General features: G+C 36.4%; 1 long non-coding RNA gene across 1 annotated transcript in view; it reads right to left on the reverse strand.

Annotated features, from left to right (window-relative positions):
- Positions 1-16,219, reverse strand: part of LOC131691127 (uncharacterized) — a 182,253-nt gene that overhangs the window by 63,944 nt on the left and 102,090 nt on the right. Inside the window, exon 3 of the long non-coding RNA XR_009305721.1 lies at positions 40-71. This is a non-coding gene — a long non-coding RNA (uncharacterized LOC131691127). The remainder of the gene's footprint in view (positions 1-39; positions 72-16,219) is intronic.

The raw sequence follows: 16,219 nt of genomic DNA on the forward strand, positions 1-16,219 counted from the left end.
GAATGTAAATGGGGCGAGTACTGCATGAAACTGGCTTACCTTTTGGTTCCATAGCAGGAGTTAATATTGATCTGGAATGGATACAAAAAAAAAGAATTAGTATTGAATTTGAATGACTTTTCTTTTAAATTAGAACTTCACAGCTTTCCACCATTAATTCAGTTTTCCTTTACTTCGACAAAGGACGCATATTCCAAAAATAACGTTGCATAAATTATGTTATAAACATCCGCGGAAAATATTTATGACGTGTTTTATGAGCTTACTTTTCCCAATATAACCACTATCTATATATCTCTATTTGCGCTGGTGCATTTTTGTGTCTGCCCCCTGTCCCCTGTTCGCTTCTCCGGGGTATAAATTCTTCTATAGTTTGCAGTAATACTGTTCTAGCAGCATACACGTCCACCTTAACCTTAACCGGCAACACCCCACTGCCAGTTCTGTGTAAAACTGGTGGGGCTGGCTGTCGCACCACTTTTTTGTTGTCTCAGTCGAACTTTATTACCTCCCGTTTAAAAACCATCTGTTCCGCCTTACTTGGAGGGAGCCGTTCCTTGTCAGCCCGCGCCCCTTAGTACTTGGTCGTCGTCGTCGTCGGGTCTCTATAGACAGGTTTTCGCCATGGCAGTAAAGAAGAATCGCGCACGTTTTGCACTCAACCAACCGGATAGGGGAAATGCGCCACTTATTGGCATTTCCGCCGCGAGTGGCGAGGCGAACATAATTCACGAGGTCCGCAGGATTCTGTTATGGATTGTGGTGATGATAGATTAGCTGGCTTATTATTGAGTGCCGATCGGGTTGGAATGGGAATTGACTGGACACGGGACCAGTGTGATTTAAGTCGGTCGCTGTGATCGGGATATTTACCGGTGATATGTTAATTTTTAATCATTTGTTCTCCATTGAAACGGTCAATGATCATATGGAAAATTAATTCCATGGGTCATCATATAGACTGTTCTGTTCTGTTCAATCGAAGAAGACTTCTCTACTCTCTTCAAACAAACGAATTTGAGTAGCTGCTTTGAACGATTGAACGATTTAAAAAAAACAGAAAACTTTTTGAGCGACGTATTGGAATGTCAAAATTAACCCTCTTAAGAAAGATGCCTTCCGGAATTTCAGTAATGTAAATGTATTTATTCAAAATTCAATTCTGTTCGATTGCCAAAGTAAATTAGATAAGACGGTGCTTTAACGGACCACTTCAAAACAAATTGTGCTATATAGTTATCACTATATATGATATGATATCAGATGTATAGAAATCTCCGCAGATCTAAGGGGCCGTTCATAAACCACGTAGACTCATAAGGGGGCGGGGGGTCTGGCAAAAGTCTACGTTTGTCTACGAGGGGGGAGGGGGGGGGTCTTTGAAAAAGTCTACGTAGACTTTTATTTTTTATTCTCGTATTACTAATTATATATCGGTCTATTCAGTATTTATACAGACACTTCAAAGCTAGTACACTATTGAGGTAACTACTCGTTAAGGTTCAAGTTACCTTTTTTAAGCATGTGTTAGAATTGAACGCTTGGTAGTGTGCGTAGTAAAATTTGTGTTCAGCTTTGCCCCCGGATTATCCATTTAAACCTTTTTAAAACTCTAAAAAAATAATATCAGTCGATTTATTAGATCATCACGATTCAATTCATGCAAAATACCTGCTGGAAAAACCATCGGCTTAGCTAAATGGTGCTTCTGAAAAAGTGGCTGTGGTTTTTTCATTGCGCAGTTGTGATGCGTACCCCAGCTCGGTGTGGTAGTGTGATAAAAAATCACAGCCACTTTTTCAAAAGCACCATCCAGCTAAGCCGATGGTTTTTCCAGCAGGTATTTTGCATGAATTGAATCGTGATGATCTAATAAATCGACTGATATTCTTCTTTTAGAGTTTTGAAAAGGTTTAAATGGATAATCTGGTGGCAAAGCTGAACACAATTTTTCTTACGCATACCACCAAGCCTTGAGGTAACTTGAGCCTTAAGCGACCACTCAACCCAGTACCCACGATTTTTTTTTGACAACCTCACACGGTGTTGTTTCTTGCGTATATTATGATATAGTTTGGTTCTAGGAATAATACAAAATGAAAGTTCCAAAGACGATCGCCCAAAATTCCTCTCGACGGAAGATTTTGGCTGTGAAATCATCTGAGACACCACTAGTTAGCAGACAAGCATAGACCATTAAATGCATGAACCATAAAAAGTTAAAAAATGGTCAAAGTTAAGCATTGTAACAACAAAACACTCGATTTTTAACAAAAAGTGGATTATTTTTTTATTTTTATTTATTGATTTCGGTGGTTAAAGCAGTAGTGTAGTTAACCTTCTACAAAAAAGTGTTTACTCGAGTTAATCAGTTTCTCTTGCAATCATTTACACTGATTTCAAAATCTTAAGCACCCGTTAAATTTTACGTCTTGACCCTACGCAACTCCGTGCAAACCGGGTCTACTATATTTCTCTTCGAAAATATTCGGAGTTAAACTTTGATACTTTGCGCTAATTCTCTTAGGTGATACGACTATTAATTACATAAGAAAAATAAATATTTTTGGAAAGATTTAAATAGCTTCGTTCCCTTAATCAAATAAGACAATTTAGATTATCTTATTATCTTAGAAATATTGAAATTTGTTCACGAAAAGTGAAATTTGTGTGCATGTTTGTTTTATTATTTTAGTTTAGATGATAGTACACATCGACAGTATTATTTTGTAATTGTTTCTTATAATTTAACCATTTTGAATGCACCAGTAAGGCTCAAAAAGTGTTCAGCAATTCTGCATTGTTGGTGTAGGTCGCTCTTCGACCAAAATTTGAGCTAGTTATAGCAATTTATCTTTTTACATATATTTGAGTGACTAACCTTGGAAAGAAGTATTCCGCTACACAAACGTTGGAAAGCACCTTGAATAGGTATTAATTGATTTGATCAATCATAGACAAAAATCAATGTGAAAAATCTTTCTTTAATATTTCAAAAGCTTGAAATAAATCTCAACGCTAATTTTTAATTGATCATTATAATGTGCTTCTTGCTAATTTCACATTTCCCGCGAATAAAAAAAAATTAAAAGTCTACGTAGACTTTTGGCGTGGGGGGGGGGGGGGGGTTGGTAAAAGTCTACTAAGGTCTACTAGGGGGGGAGGGGGGTTCAAAATTCTCAAATTTCGGTCTACGTGGTTTATGAATGGTCCCTAAGGATTTAAAGGCTGAGGATCCATAGATCCGTAGATAAAACTTACGGGAAATATTTTTTTTATGGAAATCTAAGGATTTATCGCTGGCGTACTTTTGAAGGAAGGGGGGGGGGGTTGTTTGGAGGCTTGATTGGCATGATGACAAGTAACGTTTTCCGTTTGTTTTTTAGCAGGCCAGGATCGGTTTTATAGGTATTTTGATTTTTTGTATTATCAATTATATAAATAGCCTCTAAGCAGGACTGGATATAATAAAAATTTAAAAATCATTTCAAGTTAATGGATATTAATGGTGTATATTTGAGTGTTGAATTGAATGGTTTAATAAATTTTTGTATACGAGGACTTGGGACCTTTAATATTGAAGAAATGTAAATTTAATGCTCGAAAACATTTTTTACTGTCACGATCACATTAGTTCAAAACTGTCAACTTTGTATGTCACTGTCAAAACTGTTGGAAGAATATTACAACGTAAAGCAGCACCTCATCTAATAAAATAATTTCGGCGGTCAATCCTCCGAGACGTAAGTATAACAAATTTATTTTTCAAACAAACAAATCGAGATTTAATGTCTTCAGCAAAGTTTTCGAAAATGCTATTTCAAACAATTTTATTGAATGAAGCGGGCATAAAGTAGTTGTCCAGTCGCTTGCATCGTATGCAGTTCACCTGGGTTCGATTCCCAACCACGTTAAAGTTAGAAATTTATCTAATCTGAAAAAGAATTAGGTTAAGGTTAAAACATCTATAATCAAAATAAAAAAAACTTTGTTGAAGACATTCCATTACTAATTTTGTTGAATACATGAATACTCCGTGTATTCAGAATATCGAAACATATTATACCATATTGTCGCTGTTGTGCTATCTTATGACAAGCGCCATTTTGGGGTATACTTTTAGTCTGAAAAATCTCTATAAAATGGCGTTTTCAGAATTTTGACATTCTACTTGGTTACTGAATATAGCGATAAACGTGCTGCAAACTTGTGAGCTTTTTGCTTCAAATGACTGTGTCTTGGGATTGGCTCAAGTTATATTGTTGTTTTAGTTGTTTTTCTGCGTAAACATATCTGAGAAATAAAATAGCATAAACATTAAAAAATAAACGAATTGTGAGAAAAATATAATTTTAGTTTTTTAACTGGAATTTCAGCATATTTGGCAGCACTGTAACCATAAATTAGTGTTTTTCTAGATTCTCCGACTAATTTCCGTAAAAATGCATCTCACCCATTGTACCAAATTATACCAAAAATATGAATAAAAGTTAATAATTGATACATTATTTGCATAGATTTTGATACGTCATACATACTTGTCATCAATACACACTTATGACACGTGTGAGTGCATTATATTTTTGGCAAACACTCTCAATATGGTCAAGCGATCTTCGTGATAATTGAGAGATTAATACAGAAAAGATAGAAGCATCAATTGTCTTCTCTGAATTGTTTCTACCATTTTTATGTTCAAGATATTCAATCTCAAGCTCTACAAATCGTTTTTCTCGAAATGTGAAAAGTTCAGTATGAGTTAGTACCTCTTCAGCCATGGAAACCTCGTGAGTTCATGGTTTCTATTAGTCTCCGGTTGACTCATATTGCCATATCCACAGATAGCGTGCCAGACATGTGAATTTTGACAGATTCTTATTCCGTGGTATCCAAATCGGGTAAAATTGCCATAGCTACGAGTTTTTCAATCTGCGAATACTCAGGAATCAGGAATCAGTAGCGTCTAGCTCAAATGGTTCCCCATGTTAATCGGAGAATTGTAACTTGCAATGAATCGTCTTTTCATGATTTCCCTGCTGCGAAGGATTGGGGAAGTGGTTAGGTTAGGGGTAAGGAATATACCCAAGAGACCACGAAGTATTATTTAATGGCTTTAGATATGTTCTATATTCGCATACGAAACATATTCTTTGCGGTTTTACAGTTCTATAGAGATCATAAAGTACACTTAGTGTCGGAAAAGGCGAAATAGTGTCCCAGAATAGAGCTTGTTCAAAAGTGCCTTAATGGCTGTCAGCAATGTAAACATAGAGCCGTGTTTTTTGAAAAATAACTTTTCCCTTCTTTATCGACACAGCAAAAGAAAAAAATAACTTTCGATAACATATCCACCCTTCCTCGCTTTATTCGTTTGACATGCCGACTGCTTAAATTGACGATTTAGTGCCTATAGAAATGGGATTCGATCCGCAGTCGAAAACCTCGTCTTAATTTGGTATACGCGTTTAATCTCTGATTTGTGAGAAGATTTGTGTATACTTGGCTTAATGCAAACTCCACCTAGATGTTTGGTTTAAATTACGCAAACGTCTATTGTGGATTATATTCGCAATTGTTTTTTTTTTCGAAAAATCGTGCAGAATTCGCATTTTGATTTTAAGTTTATTGCATCATCATTTATAGCACTTTTAGAAGAAAAACTCTTTGAACGTGCTATAAAAATACAAAAATACAGAAATTATCCATTTTAATCACCGGTTAATTAAGGTGAGTCTATCTTCTCATCTCGCTCAGAGTAGAAACTAAAAATCGTTCCGTTATAAATTAAAAATTATCTCAAAAACTCAACGTAGAGGTTAGGTATTTTTTACGTAGAATGTGTATGCAAAATTTGAAATAAATCGGTTAAGTAGTTTTTAAATGGCAGTGAACACCGCAAATCGTGTTTGTTCCAGAGATGTTCTACCAAAATTTTCGTCGCCGAATCGTTTGTCGATATTTTTGCACGAAAAATTTACAGAATGTTATTGAAATAATATAGTTTATATAGTTTTGATTAATTCGCTTCACCCAAAGTTCTAAAAAAGTTACCCCCCCCCCCCCTTAAGGGGTTATATATGTTGAGATGCGGGAAAAAAGGGAAAAGTTTGATTTATTTTTTTTGTAAAGATATGTAGCCATATTTTTATGAAATACATGTTATACGTCTAGCGTAGTACAATGTCCAATTTACAAAATCCACTTGAGAGCATAAAAAATATTAATAATTGTCGAAGTTATAGCATATTTTTCAAAGGGGTTTGCCCTAACTACGATTCCAGTCCAACAGCTTAACTGAAACCATAAAACTAGAAAAATTTCATTAGTAAATACCCCTGTGGTGTCCTTGAACGATTGATAAAAAAATTCTTCTTTTTGTAAACAGGGACGATTTTTCCAAAAATAACGCTATTTTCACCTGAAAAAAATCATTGAAAAATTCATAACATTAATATAAAATGTTTTTCAAAAAAATTAAATCGTTTAAGGACACAACAGTTAAATTACGAACAAGCCAAAAAAAAAGTTTTGAGATCGGTTGAAAACTTTTTCGGCAAACGTAGTCACCGCAAAGACGTTTTTGAGAAAACATGAGGAGATAATCGCGTTTAAAGTATAAGCCACGCCTCCGTAAGGGAGCAAAATAGTTAGTAAAACGCTATAACTTTGCTTCTACTACTCCAATCTCTATAAAAATTTGAGATAACATTCTTAAGAACCTTAACGATAGAAGATTAAAAAAAATTCGATTTTTTGGCCGACCTCAACATACAACATCATCCCTGTATATATAAGCAAGGGCTCTAGAGCAGTGATTCTCAACCTGGGGTCCGCGAACCCCTAGGGGGCCGTGAAGGCATTGCCGGGGGTCTGCGAAGAAAAAATTATTTTCCGAGTGCAGATTGAAATTTCAACAACAAACTGAAAATAACATATAGGTAGCATATAAAATACATGTTTATCCGTGGGGGTCCGCAGCAACGCAGGTATCTTCTAAGGGGTCCGTGATTAACAAATTTATGTCAAGATACGGAGAAGTGGCTTCCATAAGAGCTGTAACTTTGCATTTTGAGAATGCTTCCGTATAAAACAATACGGATTTCATACGGATCAACCGAAAATGGGATGTTTCATCAGACAATACTGGTTATGCAACCATGATGCGAATTCTACAAAAAGACACTGCACCATGGAAAAGCCGCTAAGAAAGCCCACCTAATGTCAGGGGCGGTGAAACACTTTACGCCCGAGTGGGTAGAAAGCATAGGGTGAGGGGTCCATTAGTAAGGATTTTTCCCTTTCCGCAATGCACACGCCTACATTACATTCACATTAAATCACGTTCGTTTATGCAAGTGGAAATGTGGTACATCGATGTTTTCAAATGTGAGTAGTGCGAGATACATGCGTTACGTATCTAAATTTTTTAAAATGGTTCAAAATTTCGAGTGGGTAATTGCCCACTCGGTTATTTTCGAGTGGGTAGTATTACCCATAATACCCACGCTTTCCGCCGGCCCTGCTTAATATAACGCTAAACAGCACACCGTTATCTTATGCCAAACCACCAATGGCTACAAAACCAATACCTACGGGTCTGACAGGAACAAATATTCACTCAACAACAATCACGCCCAGTGACTCCAAGCCAACAACCGGCACCACCAGCAAAGAAGCGAACGTAGAAGAGGACGGATGCGTTTGTCTGTGCGCTCGCATTTCTGTTTGACGCTCTATTGCTTTCTTCGAAAATACTTTGAGTTGGTTTCTCAATATTTTGTAGCGTATTCCGCCGACTCAAGCAAGTTTTTTAAACTTGTACACAAAATAGGCAATTCCCTTAAAAACGTTTGTTTTACCATATGTCAACTATCAAATAAAGTTTTCATTTTCTTACGCTTTCATTTTATAACAATTTAATATTAATGATTACAAAGAAATTCCTATTGCTATTTTTTGCTCTTCTATGAATACCGGATGTGTTCGCCCACCTTCCGGGTAAAAACCCGGGCCCCCAAATACGACCCGGGCCCCAGGGCAATTGTCCTGGCTGCCCCCCCCCCCTCTTCTCGGGCCTGGTCATAAGATAGCACAACATCGACGATATGTGAAAGAAAACCATTAAAACAGGTTGATCTGATACTACTGTAATTGATAAATCTGTGTATAAACAATATAATTCACATTCAATTGAAGGTAGTCTCAAAAACATACAGTAAAATAAAATATTTAAATGAACTAGCTGTAAGAAAATTTGTTAAATCTCATTTTAATTCTCGATATACTGCATTCATGTAGACTTAATATTTTCAACAAAGTTGTCAACAACTTTGCTGAAGACACTAAGCCTTTTACTATTTTTGAAGAGTTATTTCTCCATATTTACATCTAGAAGATTAATCACCAATATTATTACATCAAAGGATGCGCTTTTTGTGTTGGACAGCTTCTTCGAGGCTGTTAAAACTCCAGAAGTTTAGATCCTGCATTATAAAACGCTTTATTTTGGTTAACACGTTATAAGGCGCTGGCAACTCTATTGCCACCTGATTGTGCCAGCGATTAGGTCCTACGTTGTGCGGATCAAACATCCTATTCTAAATCGCCTGAATGAGGTTTCAGAAGTCCACGGACAGTTAGTAGCACAATGTTCTTCGCATACTTTGTGTTCGCATATGATAACGACGGTAGAACCGAAATCACAGCAGTATGTAAGGGGCGTCCATGAACGGTGTGTCGCAACACCACCTTTTCGTTTCGTTCATAAAGCAGGAATATGAGGTTAGAAGTGTTCCAATCTTATGAAATCTACTTGTTGGGAGTCTGGCAACTCTTATCACTGTTTTATTGAGATACAGTGAAAAATGTCAGATTGGTGAAAAATCCTTTTGGACAATAATATTAATTCAATTTCGAAAAAAATACTCTATAAGTTGGTGATGAAAATTTGTAAAAACAACTATTTTTAATCCGAAAATTTGGTTTATGAGTGGTAAAAATTGCAAAGAAAAAAAAATAAAATGAATGAATGAACGTCTGTAATCTGTGGTCTCATTTTTCAACTTATCCTCAGAATCCAGGGGTTATTTACTGTTAATCAGGTCTCAATTTCTGATTCAGTCTTTATATTTGCACCAATCTTGTTGGAAATACATCAAACATTAGAAAGACTGACGTTTTCGAACGGGCGGTACCAGTATATTTTCAAAACAGTTTTTATTACGAAATAAATGTAAATATATTCTAAAATAAGTGAGAGAACCGTGTTTCTATTAATGTAACATCCATGAATAGCCCCAAACGCTGGGCCTTATAAAGGGTTAACGAAACAACGAGCTGACAGATCGAATAAGCACCAGCTGCTGCGTGGAGTTGGTTTGGTCCACTCCCGGGGACTAGTTCGCGTCGATGCACAAATAGCAGGGTGTCGAGGTGGCATTGAAGTGGAAGCCTCGTTTCAACCGGAATCGGAACCCTACCGGGAAGCTGATTATGTTGGTTCTACCAGCGAACCGGAAGTTACTCTCCATTTGGAATTGCCTTGCTGATCTTGGCACCTACTGGTTGGCTCGTTCAGTAGGCTAAGTTCACCGCCGGGAACTATACGAGTAGAATGTAGCAAAACCGGAGCTAAATAACCTCACGGAAACGGGTATCGGTATCGGAGGAAATTTCACCGACGGAGGCCACTCAATCAGTGTAGGATAGATTCACCGCCAGGGACTACCACTATTCTTTATATACATTACAGATATTTGCTCAAAATAAAATTTCTTCTAAAGTAATAACAAAAAAAAATATTTCGCAAAAAAAATGTATTTCGCAAAAAGTATCCGAAAAGTACGCTTTAGTGTTCTTTATTTGTCGCTGAATGATAAGCAATATAAAGTATCGACAGACCTTGATGTTCTAAGAAGTTCCGCATTAAAACAGTTTAACTGAAAGTCGTGCAGTGCATATCGTTATGAGATTCAGGCGAAATTGTGCTTGAGTTGCAGGCACTGGCCAAAATGTAGTTAATGACGCCACTGCCAGGAGGCTGAAGCCCTCAAGTTCATATTATCACTGAAAATGAGAAACTTAAGCAACTCTCTCATACAAATATTTGATTGCTTGGGAAACGTCAAAGGTTTTTGAGTATTTTGCTCTTGAACTGTCATGGCTTTCAAACATAAAATTTAGCTGTAATCAACTAATACTCAGCGGAGCTTGGATCAATTTGCAAATCTTGTACATATTATTGTATCAAATGCACTTTTCATATAGAGTCTACTGGATAGGTCGAAATGTATCCTCAGTTCCGCAATCATGTACCGCTGATAATTCAACACTTGATATTATTTACTCTTTTTCAGTCGTTCAACTGGGTCAAGCTATCTATCTCAACTAACCAAATGGTACCACGCTAACTTAATTTTCTCCCTCAAAAAACAAGTGTACCTTTTTGTATAACATCCATATCATTTACAAGCTCGTACCGTCACACAAATTCACTCACCGAATCACGCAAAGCCACCAATGAACGCCACAAATTTTTACGACTCATTTCCATAATCGTGTGACACTTTTTGTACTCCCTCTCCGCGGTCGATAGAACCCGATAAGAAGTCCCACGAATTTCCCTGTGTTCATGTTCCCAACCCACGCGCGTACCGAACAACCATTATAATTTGTTCACAAACGACAATTCCACCATAGGTCTGTCGCTCAACCCTTATGTATTTTTTTTTCTCTCTATAGATTCCACCAACCACTTCATCAGTCATGTCGGAAAAAAAAAAACATTTTGCCATTCGCATTGTGTTGATGGCGATAAAAATTCTAGTCGCGAATTGAGTCGTGAAAAAAACGAGAACTACGAAATGTGCTGGACCCACCCCACTGCAGGTTCCTTCCTAGCCTATGTCAGTCATATCGTGGGCGACCATTGTTTGAGTGGCGAAATAATTAAATGGTGTCGACTCAAATAATTATCGCATTTCCACATAATTTATGAATAACTATGATTATCGTGTCATGGAATGAGACCGCCTTCCACCGTTCGGGAACTGCTAGGTGGTTGAGAAGAGTTCGCCTAATGGGATGGAATGCGAGCTAAGCGAAGTGGTTTTCGCGTTCCGGTATAGTTAGAGAATTGCAGTTGTCGGATTTAATGCGAATTGATAGTAAGCTCAGCAGAGGCTCTAGCCGAAATTTAGCTAAGAGCTTGAGTTTGAGCTTGAGCTTATGCGACCACCCCTGGCTGCTACTCCGTTATCGAACTGAACTAGCTGAAGCTACACAGGGTATCAGTAGATAATTATGCTTTGGAGTAGCGAAACATCTTTCAATGTGCAATTCCTGGTAATCCTAAAATATTTACTGATCAATACCGGTGCCGAAGGACCAAACGTCGATCGCGGAAGGAAAGAGAAGGAATGTTAGTACGATACTTGCTTTTGCTAGAGGCCGAATATACTACTGCGCACTCCACAAGTATCACGGGAGGAGGATGTTTGTTATTAAGTATAGGGGTGTGATTCTTTTTCATGTTCTAGCCATTTTCCACCAGGAAGCCAAAGACCGACATCAGAGAGGTGACTCCGCTATCTGGACTAGATAACGACCCATCAACTTATGGACCGGGGATCAACGGCTTTACTTCCCTTCCGAACAAAGACCTGCCCACAGATTTTTTCACATCACCCAGACCAACTGGGGTGGGTGGCGATTACAGTTACCACTCAACCACTGGCTCCGAACTTTAGCTTAGAGGATAGTTTCTGAACTCACAGATAGTCCCTTTGAATTTTATTCATGGGAATAATATTAAAATTAAACAGAAACTTTTCCTTATTCAGGATGTCACGTAGTGCACAACGTTCTGAAATTCAGGTGGACTCGTATTAGAGTTACACTGTCCTTAAAGGCATAACAGATTAATTTGCAAAATTTACAAACAATAATTATAATTTCCAGCTTTGTTTAAAAAATATCCCGAAAAATACCAAAACTTGTGTGTCCTATTCACAAAACTGAATGAAACCGTAAATCTTGAACAGCAATATTCTCGGCTTCCTGTTTTTCTTTTTGCGACATTAATGCATATATGGGAAATTCGGACGTCTTAAGGCCTGCTTTACAAGATCGAAAAACTGAAGATGGGTGGGTAATGTCAGAGACATAACCGCAATGAAGTAGAATACACTTAAGTTTTGCGCAGTAAATTGTCATCGAAATCTCCAAGTAAATCATCCATTCTTTTTTTTTTTTTTAAATTCGAAAAAAGTATCATCACATTGAGTAATTTGGAATATGCTAGCACTTTGAAACTATGAACATTTTCTGCAGGACGATATTTGCAAGTAGTAGGGGAACATGGGGAGACTTGACCAGGTTTTCAGTTAAAACTGCATAAATCTCTAAAAAAGCCTTCAATCCCCCAAAAATCATTCAGATATAATGCGCAAAGTTATTGCGCGTCTTCATGATTTTTTGCAGAATTTTTAATTTAATTTTTGAAAAGTTACAAAAGTTTTTCTGTGATCGTTTTTTCTGGTCAAGTCTCCCCGCAATGCGGAGACTTGACCAAGGCGTGGGGAGACTTGACCAAGAGAATTTTGAAAAATCATAACAAAAAATAATGACATAAAACATACTGTAATTATTTTTTTCCGTATTGTCGAGATCCTTAGGTAGCAGTAAAAAATATAAAAGGGTTGCATTTGATAAATTCTATTTTTTAATGCATTTCTTTTTAAGGATTAACTGCACTGCTTGCATTGCCTGTTCACACGTCACAAAATCCGTCCTACTATTGCTAACTTTGTATACTAATACTAAAATATCAAGACTTTTGTTTGAGGTGGGATTTTTTTATGGCGTGATTAACATTAACAGTAGATACCAAAGCATAATAAATATCAGGAATTTTGTATCTTTCTTCAGCTAATTGCCACTTGGTCAAGTCTCCCCATAAAATCTTGGTCAAGTCTCCCCAACATTAGTTTTTGCTTTTAATGTCATGCAAATTCTAGTAATAACTATTCCAATGTTCCAGTTTATGTAAAATCATTTCACTGCTTCACAAGGATTAAGATGGTATATTAGTCCTTTAATAGTAATTAGTAGTTGAGTAGATATGTCCATACAAAGTTTGATAAAAAATTACATCATTTAATGCAAATTTATTAATCACGTAATATTTTCTGCAAGGAAAGGATTTTTTACTCCAAACTTTCAAAATTACCTTAAGGGATCGAAACAAGTATAAAAATATTTTTGAAAAAAAATTAAGAATCGAATCGAATTTTGCGCTTGGTCAAGTCTCCCCATGTTCCCCTATTAGTATTATAACAAAAAGTGCCCAAGTTCATCCCAATTTTTTTTTCCTATTTTTTCACAAGTATCAGAAGTTTGGTGGTATTAATTTATTTGTAATTTTTATGATAAAATTGAATTTATTTCTCTGAAATAAAAAACAATTATCTCTGTAAGGTTCATGCACACTTTCTTGACTCTTGAATTTATGCGATACTAAAGATCGGCGATTCGTAATCTCGTTGTGAAATTATAGAAATTTTTTATTGGCAATTAGTAAAAACATTAAAGGGTTGTGTACATGATGCGACCACGGCAACATCAAAAATATAGCCCCTTTTAAGAGCATGCAACACAATTCGCGAATAAATTTCAATCTGTCAAAACTATCGACTCGGTACGGACAGGAGACTACACACCAAAATTTGGTTGTCGATTTCAGCATACTTTTGCTGAATTTTCATCAGCTGAAAGTTTCAGCAATACAAGATGCCGAAAAATCGGCAATTTGAATCGAACCTGTTTGACAGATTCGCTTTGCTGAAAATTCAGTAATTTAAATTGTCAAATTGACAGCGCAATCGCCGGATTTACAGCAATCCAGCCCGGAATACTGAGAATTCAGCAATTGCGCTGTCAATTTGACAATTTGAATTACTGAATTGTCAGCAAAACGAATCTGTCAAACAGGTTCAATTCAACTGACACACAGTTTAGTCTTCACGGAACGTGATTCAATTGATATATGTTGTATATCAAGTTCTATTATTTAAGAATCTGGCAGAATGAAATTTTTGTATTTTTGTCTGGTCATTGAAAAAAATCAGGCATCCCTGCGTGTACATGCAAAAACTTAAATCCCACAGAACAGGGTTGCCACATATACAGATCATTCGGTGTTTTACAGATTTTCTGATAGTTTTACCACTAAAATTTTTATTCACAGATTACAGAATTTTGCTCAAAATACAGATTGTACAGATTTTTCTCAAATTAATAGAAAATAATAATATGTTATTTAAAAATAGTATCCTAGCAATCAGAAGTTAACATACTTAAAATGTACAGTAATTTTTTTTCTCGCAGAGGAATAATCTAAATAAAGTATCAATTAGTCTTGATGTTCTATGAAAAGACAAGCTGCTTTAAGCACTACGGATGTTCACACAAATTTATTGTGGTAGATAGTTTCCTTCAGCACTGATTCGAAAGCATTTTAAAAATTTTGTGAACTTTGTAGTTCAGATAATGATTTCAAACGAGAAATCTGATCATCTTTGTTAGACGATATATTGGCCGATTGGGCAACATGTCACTAAAACAGCTCATTAGAATATTATCTTAAGATACAAAGGCTTGCGAATATGGAACGCAGGTGTCACAACCAAAGAAGCTAAATTCATGCGTGTCCAGAAACCTCACTTTCACTTCTTAGATTTTAACGTAAACTGCATCGTTTACAAGAGTGGAGCAAAAGCAATTATGTGAAAAAAATTCCCCTAGCGCAAGATTCGATCCCGCAACCTTCGAGACTCCGGCTCAATGCATTAATCCTTATGCTGTCCCTGGGATATGATGACGTCCCTGAAAATCATATGATTATCGCACTAGCGACGGTGGTCGTACCTCGCCTGTATAGCGAGATCACCCACAACCGTAGCTAGCGGCCAACACACTTGATCTATTTAATTTACCCGCTATATACCAAGGCCCGGATTTTTAGTATCATCTGGTGTCTATTTTTTTAGTTCATTACCCATCGTACTTCGGTGGGTGACAGAGCAAATGAAGACTGTCGATTTCTGGTCCCTTGCTCAGTTAACAGTTAACGAAAAGCGGGTTGGCTCGCGTCATACCTCTGTTAACTGAGCAAGGGGCCAGAAATCGACAGTCTTCATTAGCTCTGTCACCCACCGAAGTATCACTTATCGAAGTATAATGGGTAATGATCTAAAAAATCCACCAGACGATAATAAAAACCTTGGCCTTGGCATCTGGCAAGTAAATTAAATAGATCAGATATGTTGGGTGCTAGCTGCGGTTGTATGTGATCTCGCTCAGGGCGCTAAATGTGCATGGAGAAAACGCATGGTTTTGTCTGAGGAGAATGATGGCTTCAATTATATATTAGGGTTAAGAATTAATAATTTATTTGCGAGAGGAATCGAAAACCAGTTACTCATTTTCTTCAGTCATATAAGCACGAAGAACAATTGTTTTATTATAATGTTCATTAGGGCGGCAGTTGTTTTTGCAATGTTGGAATTTGTCCATTGTCGGGCAAAAAAAGAATCAATACATAAAATGAAATTGGAGGAATTTGAACGAAATTGGACCAAAGCAAAAGAAGTTTAACATTGAAAATACATGTATTTTTTCCTACTTTTTATATAACAATTCAATACTTTATTCAAAGCAATCGAAAATTTTTGAAGCTTGGCAAAGTTCGAAAACACTATGAAAGGTTCCCAAAAAAAAAAATAAAATGCATAAAAAACATTTTTGGAAACAAATATTAAAAAAAAGAACCCGAAAACTTTCTGTTTGAAACCTTTCGTGGATTCCTGATTCCAATCAAGTTTCAAATTTTTTCGATCACTTTCGCAAAAAGTTCTAAAAATATAAAACGTATGAAAAAATACACGTTTTCCATATAACTCTTCAATCGCTCTAGGGCACGGTTTAAAATGCTTCAATTTCGATCAAAGTTTGTCTAAATTTTGGTTTTAATACTTTGATTAATTTATTGACCGGTGATGAACAAAATTCCAACTTCACAAATATAACTGCCACCCGAATGTTCATTGGTTTGCTTTTAATTCATTAAATCATGTTCATTACATATTTGTACTCATTGTATTGAGTAACTTGATATACCGATTCCCGATCAGAATGAAATAACAAGATTATAACAGAGTCC

This window comes from Topomyia yanbarensis, chromosome 3, assembly GCF_030247195.1.
Source record: "Topomyia yanbarensis strain Yona2022 chromosome 3, ASM3024719v1, whole genome shotgun sequence".
Lineage (NCBI taxonomy): Eukaryota > Metazoa > Arthropoda > Insecta > Diptera > Culicidae > Topomyia > Topomyia yanbarensis.